Source organism: Haemaphysalis longicornis, unplaced genomic scaffold, assembly GCF_048455015.1.
Source record: "Haemaphysalis longicornis isolate Haplotype H1 unplaced genomic scaffold, Haemaphysalis longicornis Haplotype H1 scaffold_2, whole genome shotgun sequence".
NCBI classification, from domain to species: Eukaryota; Metazoa; Arthropoda; class Arachnida; order Ixodida; family Ixodidae; genus Haemaphysalis; species Haemaphysalis longicornis.
Window position 1 is genome coordinate 34,761,450 of NW_027526295.1, and position 13,279 is coordinate 34,774,728.

Consider the following 13,279-nt stretch of genomic DNA (forward strand, 5'->3'; position numbering starts at 1 on the left):
ACTTATGGCTGACCGAAAGAGCCACGACCGCGGGTAGAACCAATGGAGTCCTGAACTAAGGACTCCGCCCACCTACCAGCTGTTCCATCGCGTAAAGGTTTTTCTCCTCTCTAGTGGCCGGTTTCATGGGTTCTGTTTGTGCGGTATAAGCGGGCACACCGAGCGCTGGGGCCTTCAAAAGAGTTGCTTGTTCCGTCGGCCCATGTCCCGTCGGCCCATGTCCAAGCCAGCCTCTACGACCGGATCACGGTAATAGCCAGATAAACGTTTGAGAAATGTTTAGAACCAATCGGAATAACGAAATGGAATACTTCAACTGCAGTGTACGCGCTTGGCGTCACCATAACACGACCAAGCTCGACACTGGCGCGAACGAGTGGCCAATCGGGCAATATATAAACTGAAGTCGATAAGGAACGCATGTACGCGCAGCTTTTTCAGCATTGAACAGAGTGCAGGATTGATAAGCAAAATGATTAAAAAAAAACGGCCCAAGCGGAACGCAGTAAGTACGACGGCCCCGTCCAAAAAGCGACACTGTGGTGCGGAATATTGCAGAAGCAGACGACTAGCGCAACCGGATATTCTTGCGCATGTCCCTGAGAAGCGAGTTATCATGGGCAGTCACGTTCGCCCGGTGCGAGGATGTAAACAAAAGGAGGTAGATTGGCGCGGGCGAAATTGTGCTATTTTTATTTGCAATAACTCCACTAATACTTCTCGCTGTAACAAAATCTTGAAGGAGGTGATTACTAGGACATTAATTTACCTGAAAACGTAAACACCAATGCATCGATAAAACCTCTTTGAGGGCCGCTTTAACGGAAAAGCGAACTGGAGAGCAGTAGAGTTAGTAAAATAAGGTTAGAATGTTGGTGAAAAAAGGGCAGAGAATATTCTCTCAAGACATGCGTACAAAGTCGGTCGAACTCAAAAATTCTATAAATTTTCTTCCCGAGGTGAGTGCAGCGGCGTTGCGAAAAAGTTTGCTGTGCAACCCCACCCTGTTACAAAGGGGATACTGCTAAACATCATCATCATCATCATCATCATCGTCATCGTCGTCACCGTCGGGAATGTGCTGTGTATCTATTTCAGTACAGAAATAACAAATTTCTGAAATGAGCAAACTAGGCCATTGTGAACGGTTGTATTTATTTGTATGACTTTAATTATTCGTTCGCGATGGTTTTAGCACATAGGGTCCTGAAGTAGCAAATCCCATAAGAATATTACCAAGTATGTCCCCCTCACGCTGCTAGTTCCGCCGTGACCAAAATCCCGTAGCAACAGTTCTCTCTCGTAATTTAGATACCACTGTATGATCACGTAACTTCACGTAAGCCACGTGACCGAAATCAAATATTACCCGCAGCGGTGGCTCAGTGGCTAAGGCATTGTGCTGTTGAGCCCAAGGGCGCGAGTCCGATTCCTGACTACGGGGGCCGATGTCTTATGGGAGGAGGAAAGCGAAAACGTCCGTGTTCGAGATTTCTTCGCAGGAGGTCAAAATTTGTCCTGAGCCCCCCGATACGGCGCGCCCTATCGCCTCTGTAGCGTCGGCGCGTTGTACCTCATAATAAAAAAAAAATTTATATTTTACCTAAGGCTAGTCACGTGACATGAGACCCGCCAAAATCACGTAAAGCTATTCCCGTGACATGGTCCCGCACAAATGACGTAATTTCCCGTACGTCGGGTGACATATTGTAGGAAAACCACGTACATGCGTGAAGGTAGTCATGTGACATGCTACTGCCAAAACCACGCTACTATACGTACTAACTGGTCCCATTACACGTTCCCGCAAAAAAACCAGGTAAATCTAGTCACAGGTCATCTTCCCCCAAAACGACGTAAGGCCAGTGACATGACTTCGCCTACCAACAGCGATTTCTCGCCAACAACGTGCGAGATCATCAAGCTACGTTACCTTTTCGCACCTATCCTGCCAGAGTATCCGCCGTGTCCAACTTCCCGACGCCTGCCGACAAAAAGATCGTACGGCGATTTGCTTCAGCCCAAACGTTTCCCACATCGCGGCTACGCTAACAAGCCTCACCCGCAATGGCATCGTCTTCGTTTGGACCACTGAGCAGCAGGCTGCTTTCGAGAACCTGCGCCGTCGCTTACAAGTGCCGCCTGTGCTCGTCAAATTTGATGAAGATGCGGCCACCACAATCCATACAGACGCCAGACACGTTGGCCTTGGAGCAGTGCTGATTCAATGGCAAGATGGCGCGGAGAGAGTTGTCGCTTACACAAGCCGAACACTGTCCGGCGCGGAGTCTAACTATTTAGCTACAGAGAAGGAATGCCTGGCTGTTGTTTGGAAAGTCTTGAAATTCCGGCTGTACCTCCACGGTCGCCCGTTTCGAGTTGTTAGTGACCACCACTCCGTTTGCTGGTTGGCCACTTTGAAAAACCCTACTGGTCGCCTAGCCCGCTGGAGCCTTCGACTTCAGGAGCTTCATATGACGGTTGTCTTTATGTTAGAGAAACAACATTCTGACGCCCACTGCCTGTATCAAACTCCACTCGAACGCCCTGTACCGGAAGATGATAACGACGCGGCGTTTCTTGGTGCCATCGATGCCACAACTTTGTCCGATCAGCAAAGGGAAGACGTTGAGTTGCAGCCACTTCTAGATTTTCTGGAATGGCGAACTGAAACGGAAACCCAAAAATTTTGGTCTGTCTGTATTTCTGTCCGTCTGTCTGTCTGTCTGTGACTCGATTCAGCCTCCCGGCCAAAGTAAAATGTACACTGCGCAATAGTCTTATATACTCACAGTCAAATGTGAGCGTCTAAGCCCGGTTTATAAGTTCATACTTGTCAACTTTGTTGAACATGAACAAGAGATTACGCAAATATAAGACCGAAAATTCATAGAAAAGGGATATTTACTGTGTTCCTTCAATAAAAATTTATGGTTGTTTGATTTTTTGATTTCGAATGATATTCAACATCTACTGCACAAACCCAACCTCCGCCTGCTGTTGCCCGTGCCACCTACAGGCGGCACATGAAAAATCACGCGGCAACAGCAACGAAAGGTTCCACTGGGTAGGTTCCACGTTCTGCTTAGAACGCACGTGAAGCACGGCTACGTGGTTCTATAACCTTCAAGCCAGCTGCCTCCATTCACGCGCGTCTCCACCGTACTGCAGTGCTGGCATCGAGGAACGCTGCCTGTAGAAGTGGCACGCGGAAATTCAAATCGCCTTAAGCAAACCTTTAGTGTGTTTACCTTGAGATGAGTGCGACGGTGTTGCAGACTTCTTTAAGAACAAGGCAAATTTGCTTGACGTCACCTACCCGTTTCTTACGATAGGTTCTTCCGCCTTGGTGTTATTTAAAGCAGTGGCCATAAATGTCTCCGCACTTTTCCCGCTAACATCGACGATTTGTTTCATTCTTTGCCACCTGGACGTTCGCTGGCCGGCATCGATTCCGCCATTGGCAAGTTCGGTGCAGTTGATTTTCAGAACGCTTGTGGTGTGAGCACGACCGGCTTCTTGAAACTTTTATTTTTTTATGCATGGTCAAGCTCTCTTGACTTTGGCAGCAATATTTACGAGAGGAAACATGGCGGTTGCATAGGGACGTGCACTGCGCCGGCTTTAAGTAAATTGTTTCTAGCTCAGTTTGAAAATACCCTCTTCTAGGTGCTGGCAATCGTAAAGTTTTGAGAATCTGCCCGTAAGTCGACGACTTTTTAATTTTCTTAGATATATCCGTGCTTAATAAAAAATTTTCTGTACTCTAGGAGACGGTATGTGCTCTCTCCTCTTTTAGCCGCCTTTAAGGATTGTTTTAAACCAGTCAGTTTCACATATAAATTGCACGACTAGGAAAGCATGAGGCTTTTATATTTCCTTCGGCTTTTTAAACATGGACACGTGTGTTGGTTGTTACGCCAAGCGCAATCAAGCCTCCCCTGCTGTACTATTATGAGCAATATGAAAGGGAACGCGGGAACGCGTAGAAAACACTCTCAGACCCAGCTATGCGTGATACGCAGCGGCCGCCGTCGGAAACAAAGTGGAAAGGGGGACGCTGTTCTAAAAACTGTTCCCATTCCCGCCGTGCATCTTATCGGCTGTCGGACGATACCATATTATTGGCGAAATGACGTAAGCTGCTGCTTTGTAAAAATTCCAGCGTGGTGGGAGTGCCAACAGTAAGTGGAAGAGCACCCTCCTTTCCCACTTTGATTTTCCCAGCGCCATCCTCGTATCACTCCGAGTCTGTTTCGAGGCTGTTTGCCATGCGTTCCCGTGTTCCCTTTCATATTGCTCATAATAGTATATCTGGCACACTCTGAGTTGGTCAAGAGGAATATGGTGCTGTGTTTTTGTCCAGTGCCAGCTGCAAGTCATGCAGTCATTCCCTGGATGAAAGTGTTCACATGCACGTGGCACGCCAGGAAGCTGCTGGTTACCTTAAGCAGTTTATTTTTTTCGTTCCTGCAGGCCAGCATTGGAGAATGCAAGTTGAGTCTAACTTTGGCGACAAGCACACAGCGGAAAACAAAAGGAAAGAAAAAGGAGTAAAAGACGTGGATAAGATAGCTGTTATTCAAAACTTGCATAATTTTCGCACAACCTTAGCAAATTAGGGCAACCTTCTAGGCTCAAGGTCTTATTCGTCGCCACCAACAAGCTTCTGGCCCAGTGTAGGTTAAGCTACCCAAGATGCGCGCGGAAACCTGTCTGCACTATATAACACACCGAGAAACTTTTGAGCTCCTGGCGTTGTCTTCAATCTACCACTGTCATGTATCAGCTACTGTTTGCCAACGCGGCAGACATATTCGAACCTGCGTTTAAAATCACAAGAATAAACTCACCAACGTTGCTACAGACGGTTCGGGCTGAAACATATACCTTTGAAGGGCTGCTTTTTTCTGAAGGGCTGCTTTTTTCTGCGCTCCAACGGTATCTACGGCATTCTATATTACTAAGACTTCCATGTTACATTTATGCTTTTTTATCCTACGTTCATATTTCTAATGAGTGCATTCAATAAAAGTCAACAACTTTTTAATAGAACAAAAACTCAACGGAATATCAAATGACTTCGTTTAGTTGAAACATAATAGAGTGTCTACTGATGAAACGCAACTAAAATTGAGAGTCTAGCTAGTTGGTGAACATACATTGTTAAACATTATGCCCGTTTCCTTCGTTATTGTCTGTGTTTTATGGTTCGCGCCTAATTTTCAACAATTATAAAACTCCTTTGGGTAATCCAGTAGCCTTTACCAGCGCGTATTTAAACAAATATAATTTTTTCTTGGCTAAGTTGGCAAATAAATTATATTCGACAATTGTTGAATTAATTTCCTCAAATACTGCTGCAGCATGGCTTGCAGAAAACAATGGAGAAATAAATATTGACATAACTCTAGTGGCTCATATCTTCCGACACGTGACTCCCGCGGAATAGTTTCCTTGCTGTAGCAGCTGATTTTCGTGTTTATACCTTACCACGCATTGACATTATGGGTGAGCAATCTGCACTACTGCTAAGCTGCCGCTTTGGCGCTATTTAGCGGCAGTGGAGATATTCGAAGTCAGTCTTCGGGAAAACTTCGGGCGCAAGCATGCAGATCTCGGCCGGCAACAAAAAACGGTAAGGGTGAGAAGGAGGCGGAGGCTACACATGTATCGGATCCCAGTGTTAGGGGTTCATAACTCCCCCTACCTCTTTTTAAACATACAAGGCTGCGATACGTTCTGTACCGGGGAGGGGGGGTAGATTTAAAAAGCAATTTGATCTGCTACATTCAAAAAAGGCATATGCACCATTGCATCCTAGTGCGATGATTCAGTGTTCCTCTGGGGAGGCATCTACTAACAACGCTTATTTGGAGAAATGTCTACTTATCGCACAAACCCAAACGCTAAAAGAATATTGCACTGTCGAAAATACGCCTATACATAGTCAGGAAAAAATGTAGAAAGCTTTGGTGTAAACCAATACACGTCGAAAAAAAGAACATCAATTAAATATTTGTTTACAGCGAACTCTGACAAAAACACATCAAATCACGTGAACACAAGCTTGGCATCATCGTCGTTCGCTCGTGAACTTCATTAAAGTAGCCAGAACTCCAGTTGTCCCTTGCATTCCCCACCACGGCCGGTCAGTGGCGAAGGTGTGGTGCTGCTGAGACCAAGGACACAGGACCTATTCCTCGCAGTGGAGGCGACTTTTCTGATGGAGCCAAAAAGCGAAAACGCCAATGTGTTCGAGATTTCGGCGCACGTTAAAGATACCGGGCTCGGGCGGCCAATCTGGAGCCCTCCATTACTGCGCGCCTCATCGCCGGTGTAGCGTCTACCCTAATATGTGGTCATTGGTACTTAGACACAACTTTCATCTTACGCAGCAGCAAGCAAGGTATATGTTCCGATATCGATATTTTTTGCAGATTACTTGAGTACAGTTCAAAACACGCAGCGTGGTATCTAGCTCTTATTACCTCCAATAATTTGCATAATATATGATGTCGCTATATACGTTCTCATTGTGATGAATGGTCACGCTAGAGATTGGCCGCGCAATTAGGCCTCAAAAAACTAGGGAGCGCGACAGAGAATAAACTTTTACTGAGCTCCTAAAGAAGGTGTGAGCGCGCAGGCACCAGATGAGATGGTTCGCTAGTCACGGAACCCATATGTGTTCAGCAGCTCCTGGCCCCTGGGCACGAGCCCTTACTGAGTGGTGCCACACCTCTCGTTGCGTGTGCAGCGCCCGAAGCGAACTAGGACGGGCAGGACCCAAGCGCAGGAATAGGGCACGGTACCAAGAAAACAACTCCGTGGGACGCCTAGTCCACGCGCTACCTTTTGGCAAGCCCATCGCTACCAACCACCAAGGTTCAAGAGCGTTTGAGTGCCATCCTCAAGGCGCTGATGTGCGTACACCCGAGGATCCTTTCCTGCCGCCGAGTGGTGGCGTGTCTAGCGTCCCCTTGTACAATGCGTACTGGGACTCCCTTTGAACTTGATCAGTTTTCGCTAGTCCAGGAGGCCCCTCCTCCTAACAGAACCATTTGCTCGTTGTTCCATTCCTGCGAGCCATTCTTCGACTTTCTGAACTCGAGGCCCTTTCATTGAACTGTTGTTTGACCAACTGTGCCTGGTTGGTTGGCCAACAGTGACCAACGGTTGGTTCACCAACGGCGGGACCGCAATGGCAGCATCGCTAAACCCCTCTGTATTTTTCGCCCCGGTTACGCTCCGCTCCCTTGCTCAGCACGTGTCATTCATGCTGAAGAATTACGACAGCAGCATGGATCTACCGACAGTGAACTCCAACTGGCCACTCCCGTGGACGCAGCACATGACGTCACCGGCATCCAACTTCTTGGAAACAACGCCCCCTGCTCAGGCATATAAAAACAACCGCATCAACGACTTCTTCAGGGGTCACGGCGGGACCACAATGGCAACATCGCTAAACCCCTCTGTATTTTTCGCCTAGGTTGGTGGCAAATACTCTTATACCAGCTTTTGTAGTGATTGTAGAGGAATTCTGGTTCTGCCGTGCCCAGCGCCTTGTGCATGTCTTCTTGTGGACGCATGGACGGTCATTTGGATTCTTCTTGCGGGGGATGTTGAGCAGAATCCAGGGCCTGATACAGACGATCTCATAAAAATGACGAACACTGTGCTTGCTTCCCATAAAGAATTGCAAACACAAATCGAAAATTTAGGTACTGCTCACGATAAGGTTGGATCTACGGTTAACGCCTGAATATTGAATTCAGAATAATCAGAATTCTGAATTCTGAATATTCTGAAATTCTGAATTCTGTATATTGAATTCTGAACGCCTGAATATTGAATATTGAATGTCAAACATTGAATTCATGTGCACTTGCGTTCGTTTTGATCACAAGGATACGTTGTTTTGCGCATGCTACCGCCCACCTAACGCATCACCATCCTTCTGTGATGAACTGCATGATTGCCTCAGCAAAGTTGTAATTAGGTTTCTGAAATCCCCAATATTCTTATTGGGAGATTTTAATTACCCTGCAATTTCGTGGAACGAGCCTTTTCCTGTTGCCAAATATAATTCATCTGAGTGCCTCGCTTTCATTGATGTTTGCTCTACTTTTAACTTGTGTCAGCTCATAAAAGAACCAACTCGCGTTACGGAATCCTCGGCCAACATACTTGATCTTCTACTCACCTCAACCCCGGATGCTTTTTCGTCATTAACACTTGTACCAGGTTTAAGCGATCACACTGTTGTTGATTTCACGATTAAATCTCTGTTATGTCGCCCATCTACGCAGCCTAAAACAATTCGAGATTAAAGCAGAGCCGATTTCGAATCGATAAATAGTGCCATAGAACTATTTCTTGCTTCATTCGTTCCTGAATTCTGGGAGCGTTCGGTGCATGACAATTGGCGGTACTTTAAGGCTACAGTTGATGGCTTGATAGACCAACATATCCCGCTTCGCAGATTGTCCTGTGATAAACAGTCGCCATGGTTCACCCAAACTTCGAAACGATTACTAAACAAAAAGAAAAGGATGTTTCGCAAATACAAGCAAAATAAAACTGCCGACAGATGGTCTTCCTACATACGGGCTGCGCAGGAGTACAAAACGGCTCTTAAGAGTGCACAACATACTTTATTTCACCAGACACTTCCGGCATTGTATCTACAAATCCACAGAAATTTTGGAATGTGTTGAACATGCGTAGTAGAAAGCCCGTGACTTTGCGAACCGAGATAGGCGTTTTTGTACCTCATGAGGAATCATGTGCTCTTTTGAATAATGCGTTCGCTTTATCATTCACTAATAACGAACCGACATCTTCTCCTGTTATAGCACAAATTTTCAACAAATGGAGCCCATATCAAATGACTCGGCGGGGATACGCAAATTGATTAAAAACGCAAAGATTTCATCCTCGGCAGGAATTGACGGTATAAATTACAAATTCCTGAAAAGCACAAACGAGTTATCATCTATTATCTTGGCTCTTATTTTCACTCAGTCATTACACAACACCACTCTGCCCGATGACTGGAAGGTCGACAAGGTGGTTCCGGTACCCAAGGCTGGTGACATGCATTGCCCATTCAACTACCGACCTATATCTCTAACCTCGATACCTTGCAAAACTATTGGAGCACATAATTTATTCTCACCTTGTTAACTACCTAGAGTCTAATTCATTTTTCTCAGCCAATCAGCACGGTTTTCGAAAAAAGTACTCGTGCGAAACCCAACTGCTAGCTTTTACTAATGATTTGTCCAGGGTGTTAGATAATTCCTCTGTTATTGACTGCATCTTCATTGATTTCGCTAAAGCGTTTGATACTGTGTCTCATAGCTTACTGCTTTGTAAACTCCGTAGCCTCAATATTGACCCAAATGTACTGAAATGGATTGAATCCTTCTTAAGTGACCGCACACAGTACGTAAGTGTTAACAACCATGACTCTAATATTTGCCCTGTAACATCAGGTGTTCCCCAGGGATCTGTGCTTGGCCCATTGCTTTTTTTAATATACATTATTGATCTTTCTAATACCGCCGTCTTTCCTATCAGACTCTTCGCTGACGATTGTGTAGTTTATAGAGAAATCTCTAACACATCTGACATTTCTATTTTGCAGAACGACCTCGATAACGTAAGTGCTAGGTGTGACACATGGCTGGTGATATTAAATGTCGGTAAATGTAAGGCAATGCGTATAACCAAATCCAAAACAAAAGTAGAACTGCTCACATATAGTCTGAATGGTTCCCGGCTTGATCCCGCTAACACATACAAATATCTTGGCGTTCACATTTCCAGTGACCTTTCTTGGCGCACACATATAGAGTACATTACTAACAAGGCTAACAGCATGCTCGGCTTTATTCGGCATAACTTTGCCTCAGCACCAATCTCGCTAAAACTTCTACTATATAAAACCCTCGTTCGAACAAAAATGAAAAGCGCTTCTTCCGTCTGGGATCCGCATACTAACAACCTCATCACTGATCTCGAATGTATTCAAAACCGTGCGGTTCGCTTTGTACTATGGAATTATTCCAGGACAGCAAGTGTAACTAATATGAAACTAAACTTGAACCTTCCTGACCTTGCTAAAAGGTGAGCCATTTCTCGTTTGTGTTTTTTTCACAAAATATTTTTTTACAACAAATATCTAAAAAATGCACTTTTTTCAGTACCATCGTATGTCTCGCACCGGACTGATCATACGTTCAAGGTTGGAGTACCCGTGTGCAAAACCAGCTCCGAATGGAACCACCTTCCCGCCTCCATCATCGCTATCACCGACCCAGCTCATTTCAAGTCCGCGGTGTGCGACTTCTTGTAATTTTTGTTACTAATATTATATGCTGTATTACATCTTAGTCCTGTAAAATGCCACACCTCTCTGTAACGCCTTGCGGACCTGAGAGTAAATAAATGAAATGAAATGAAATCGACGATTTTATGGTAGCGATAAAAGAACAGAAAGTAGAGATCAATGCACTGCAGACTGAAGTACAGCGTTGAAAGGTAATGTTCAACTACATCAAAGGCGTCTGGACGATTTAGATGATAGAAGTAGACACCGCAATCTTGTTATTTTTGGTTTTCCCGAACCGGATCGTGAAAATGCTGCAGAACTAAGAAGATAATCGAGGAACTGATAGGGCATAAACTCGGAGTGGTTGTTAACTCTGTGCAAAGAGTACATAGGGATAGCAAAAAATGCCGCGATAAAGTACGACCGGTAATAATGATTTTTTTCACTATGAGCAGCCTAAACACCTAAATAAGTGTCACAAACTGAAAGAAACAACAACCTCGGTAAACCATGAGTTCTGCAAGGCCACTCTAGCAAAGCGCAGCAAACTGTGGTCTCATTCTAGTGAATTAAGGCACAAGGTCGCAAAGTATCGCTTGATTACGATGGGATGAGAGTGGACGACAATATATACGAATGGGATGAGCAGGAGGATTGTCTGAAATGTATCCGCCCGCAACGTAACCGCGTTGAATAACCACGTTGAAACAGTTGCGAGATGTTCTCCTTAATTCTAGGAGCATTGTCAATAAAGTTCACGAGCTTGAAGAAATCATATTTCCCTGTGATCCCCAAATCATAGCAATTACCGAGACCTGGATAACTCCGGACATTCTAGATTCTGAAATAGTTTCTCCAACTCATAAAATGGTTAGACGTGATCGAGGCTGCAGACCAAGAGCCGTTGCTTTGGTAGTAAAACAGGAAATCACTTGCGTAACTATGGACGAAATCATCGACAATGAAAGTGTATGGTGTCAAATTGATTTTCGTGGGATCTCGGCTGTCGTAGGTGTAGTCTACCGGCCTCCTTCTTCGCCTGAGTCGTTTTTGGAAAACATTCAGTCATTCATGCGGAAGAAGTACAAACTTAATCAAAAAGTCATATTAGCGGGGGACTTCAACCTACCATCGACTGATTGGCAAACTCTAAACCCAGGTTCCACAGACGTAGCGAACTGCCACTTGTTGCTGGAATTGATACTGACCTTTAATCTCGTTCAACTTGTAAAAGAGGCTCCCAGAGTTGATCAAAGCACTGAAAGTGTACTAGATCTTTTATGTGTTGGAAACTTTCCAGATGACACTTAAGTCAGTGTTTATGATGGAATCTCTGATCACAAGCTGGTTTTACTTACCGCGAATTTCTGCCGTCACAAAAAGAATAGTGTGAGCAAGAGTGTATTTAACTTTTCTCCTGCGGATGACGAAGCTATTATATATACACTTGATTTGTGCTTCGGTGACTTTGAGGCAAGATGAGACGCATCAAGTCTGTGGAATACGTTTAAAAACATTACTGAATCGTGTCTTGATAAAAACCTACCAAATTTTCAGAAAAAGAACGGTGCAACCCCTGGATAACACGAGAAATGAACAATTGAAATTGAACGCGAAAATAACAGTTGAAAAGAACAATATCAAGAAAACGTAAAGCAGCGCGTAAAGATGACCATGCCATATCCTCCCTCTCAGAAACACTGAAGCACAAAATATGGACCGCTCGAGATTATTTTTTAGATGCAACTGCCTCTCATTCACTCGCCTTCTCCATGGAGCATCCCCGTAGTCGGCGTTGTTGTCGTCCGCCCCTCCCCCATTCTCCTCGCCCCGCGAGCTGCGCTCTCCGCCGCTCACCTCCTCTCCTCTCCGATGCCCCTCTCCCGCGAGGGGCATTGGATTGGATTCAAATGGATTGGCTTGGCTTGGCTTGGCTTGGATTGGATTGGATTTGGATTGGATTGGATTAAAGTGGATTGTTTTGGATTATGTTGCGTCATAGCCGCGGGAGACACATTGGCGCCGGCGCATGTGCAGTACTCTCTCTTCCGCGGTTTCCTCTCCTTCGGGCGCGCTGCGCATATAACCGGTGTGCCGCTCTCCGGCGGCCTTTCGGTCGACGGTTACTGTCCGCTTGCGCTTGAACTCCCCTCCGCGTCGCATCACACCAAGGTTGCCGCGAGGGGAGGTGGATACTTTTTTTGGAACGACACTTGTTATCTTCATCGAAAACGCACCGCAAATGTTTTCGGGATACATACTTGTCCGGAAACAAAAAAGTCTGTTGAACAGCTTCACGTTGACGGCTGCGCGGTTACTGATCCTTACGAGATTGCTAATGAGCTAAACAGCACATTTCACAGTGTGTTCAGTCAACCGTCTGTAACCAATAATCCGATAGAACCATCTCTTCTCTCTCCTAACATAATGCCGGATATAGATTAATTTGTAAATGGTATTCGCCTTCTTCTTTTAAAACTTGATACAAAGAAGTCTTCTGGCCCTGAAGGTATCCCCAATGCCTTTTTGAAGTGTTATGCGGACATGATTTCGCATTTCTTATATATTTTGTTCAATAAATCTTTGGATGACGGATGCCTACCTCCTGATTGGGTGTGTGGAAAAATTGTCCCAGTATGCAAGGATGGAAGCAAACTGTTCGCTTCGAACTTCAGGCCAATATCATTATTCAGTAGTGGCTGTAAATTACTTGAGCACATCCTCTCCAGCCAGATAACTTCGTTCTTGGAAACAAAAAACATATTAGGCAGCTGCTAGCCTGGGTTTAGAAAAAAGCTATCAACGACCACCCACCTCGTATCAGTCCTACACGACTTCGCTAAAGCTATCAATGATAGAAAACAAATAGACGCAATATTTTTGGACCTATCAAAAGCCTTTGATAGGATACCGCACTCTTTACTGATAAGAAAAATA

The 13,279-nt window shown here is 45.1% G+C and overlaps 1 pseudogene; it reads left to right on the top strand.

Moving 5' to 3' along the window:
- The first annotated feature begins 10,467 nt into the window (after positions 1–10,467).
- Positions 10,468–11,039, top strand: LOC144167903 (uncharacterized; annotated as a pseudogene).
- Positions 11,040–13,279: the final 2,240 nt, after the last annotated feature.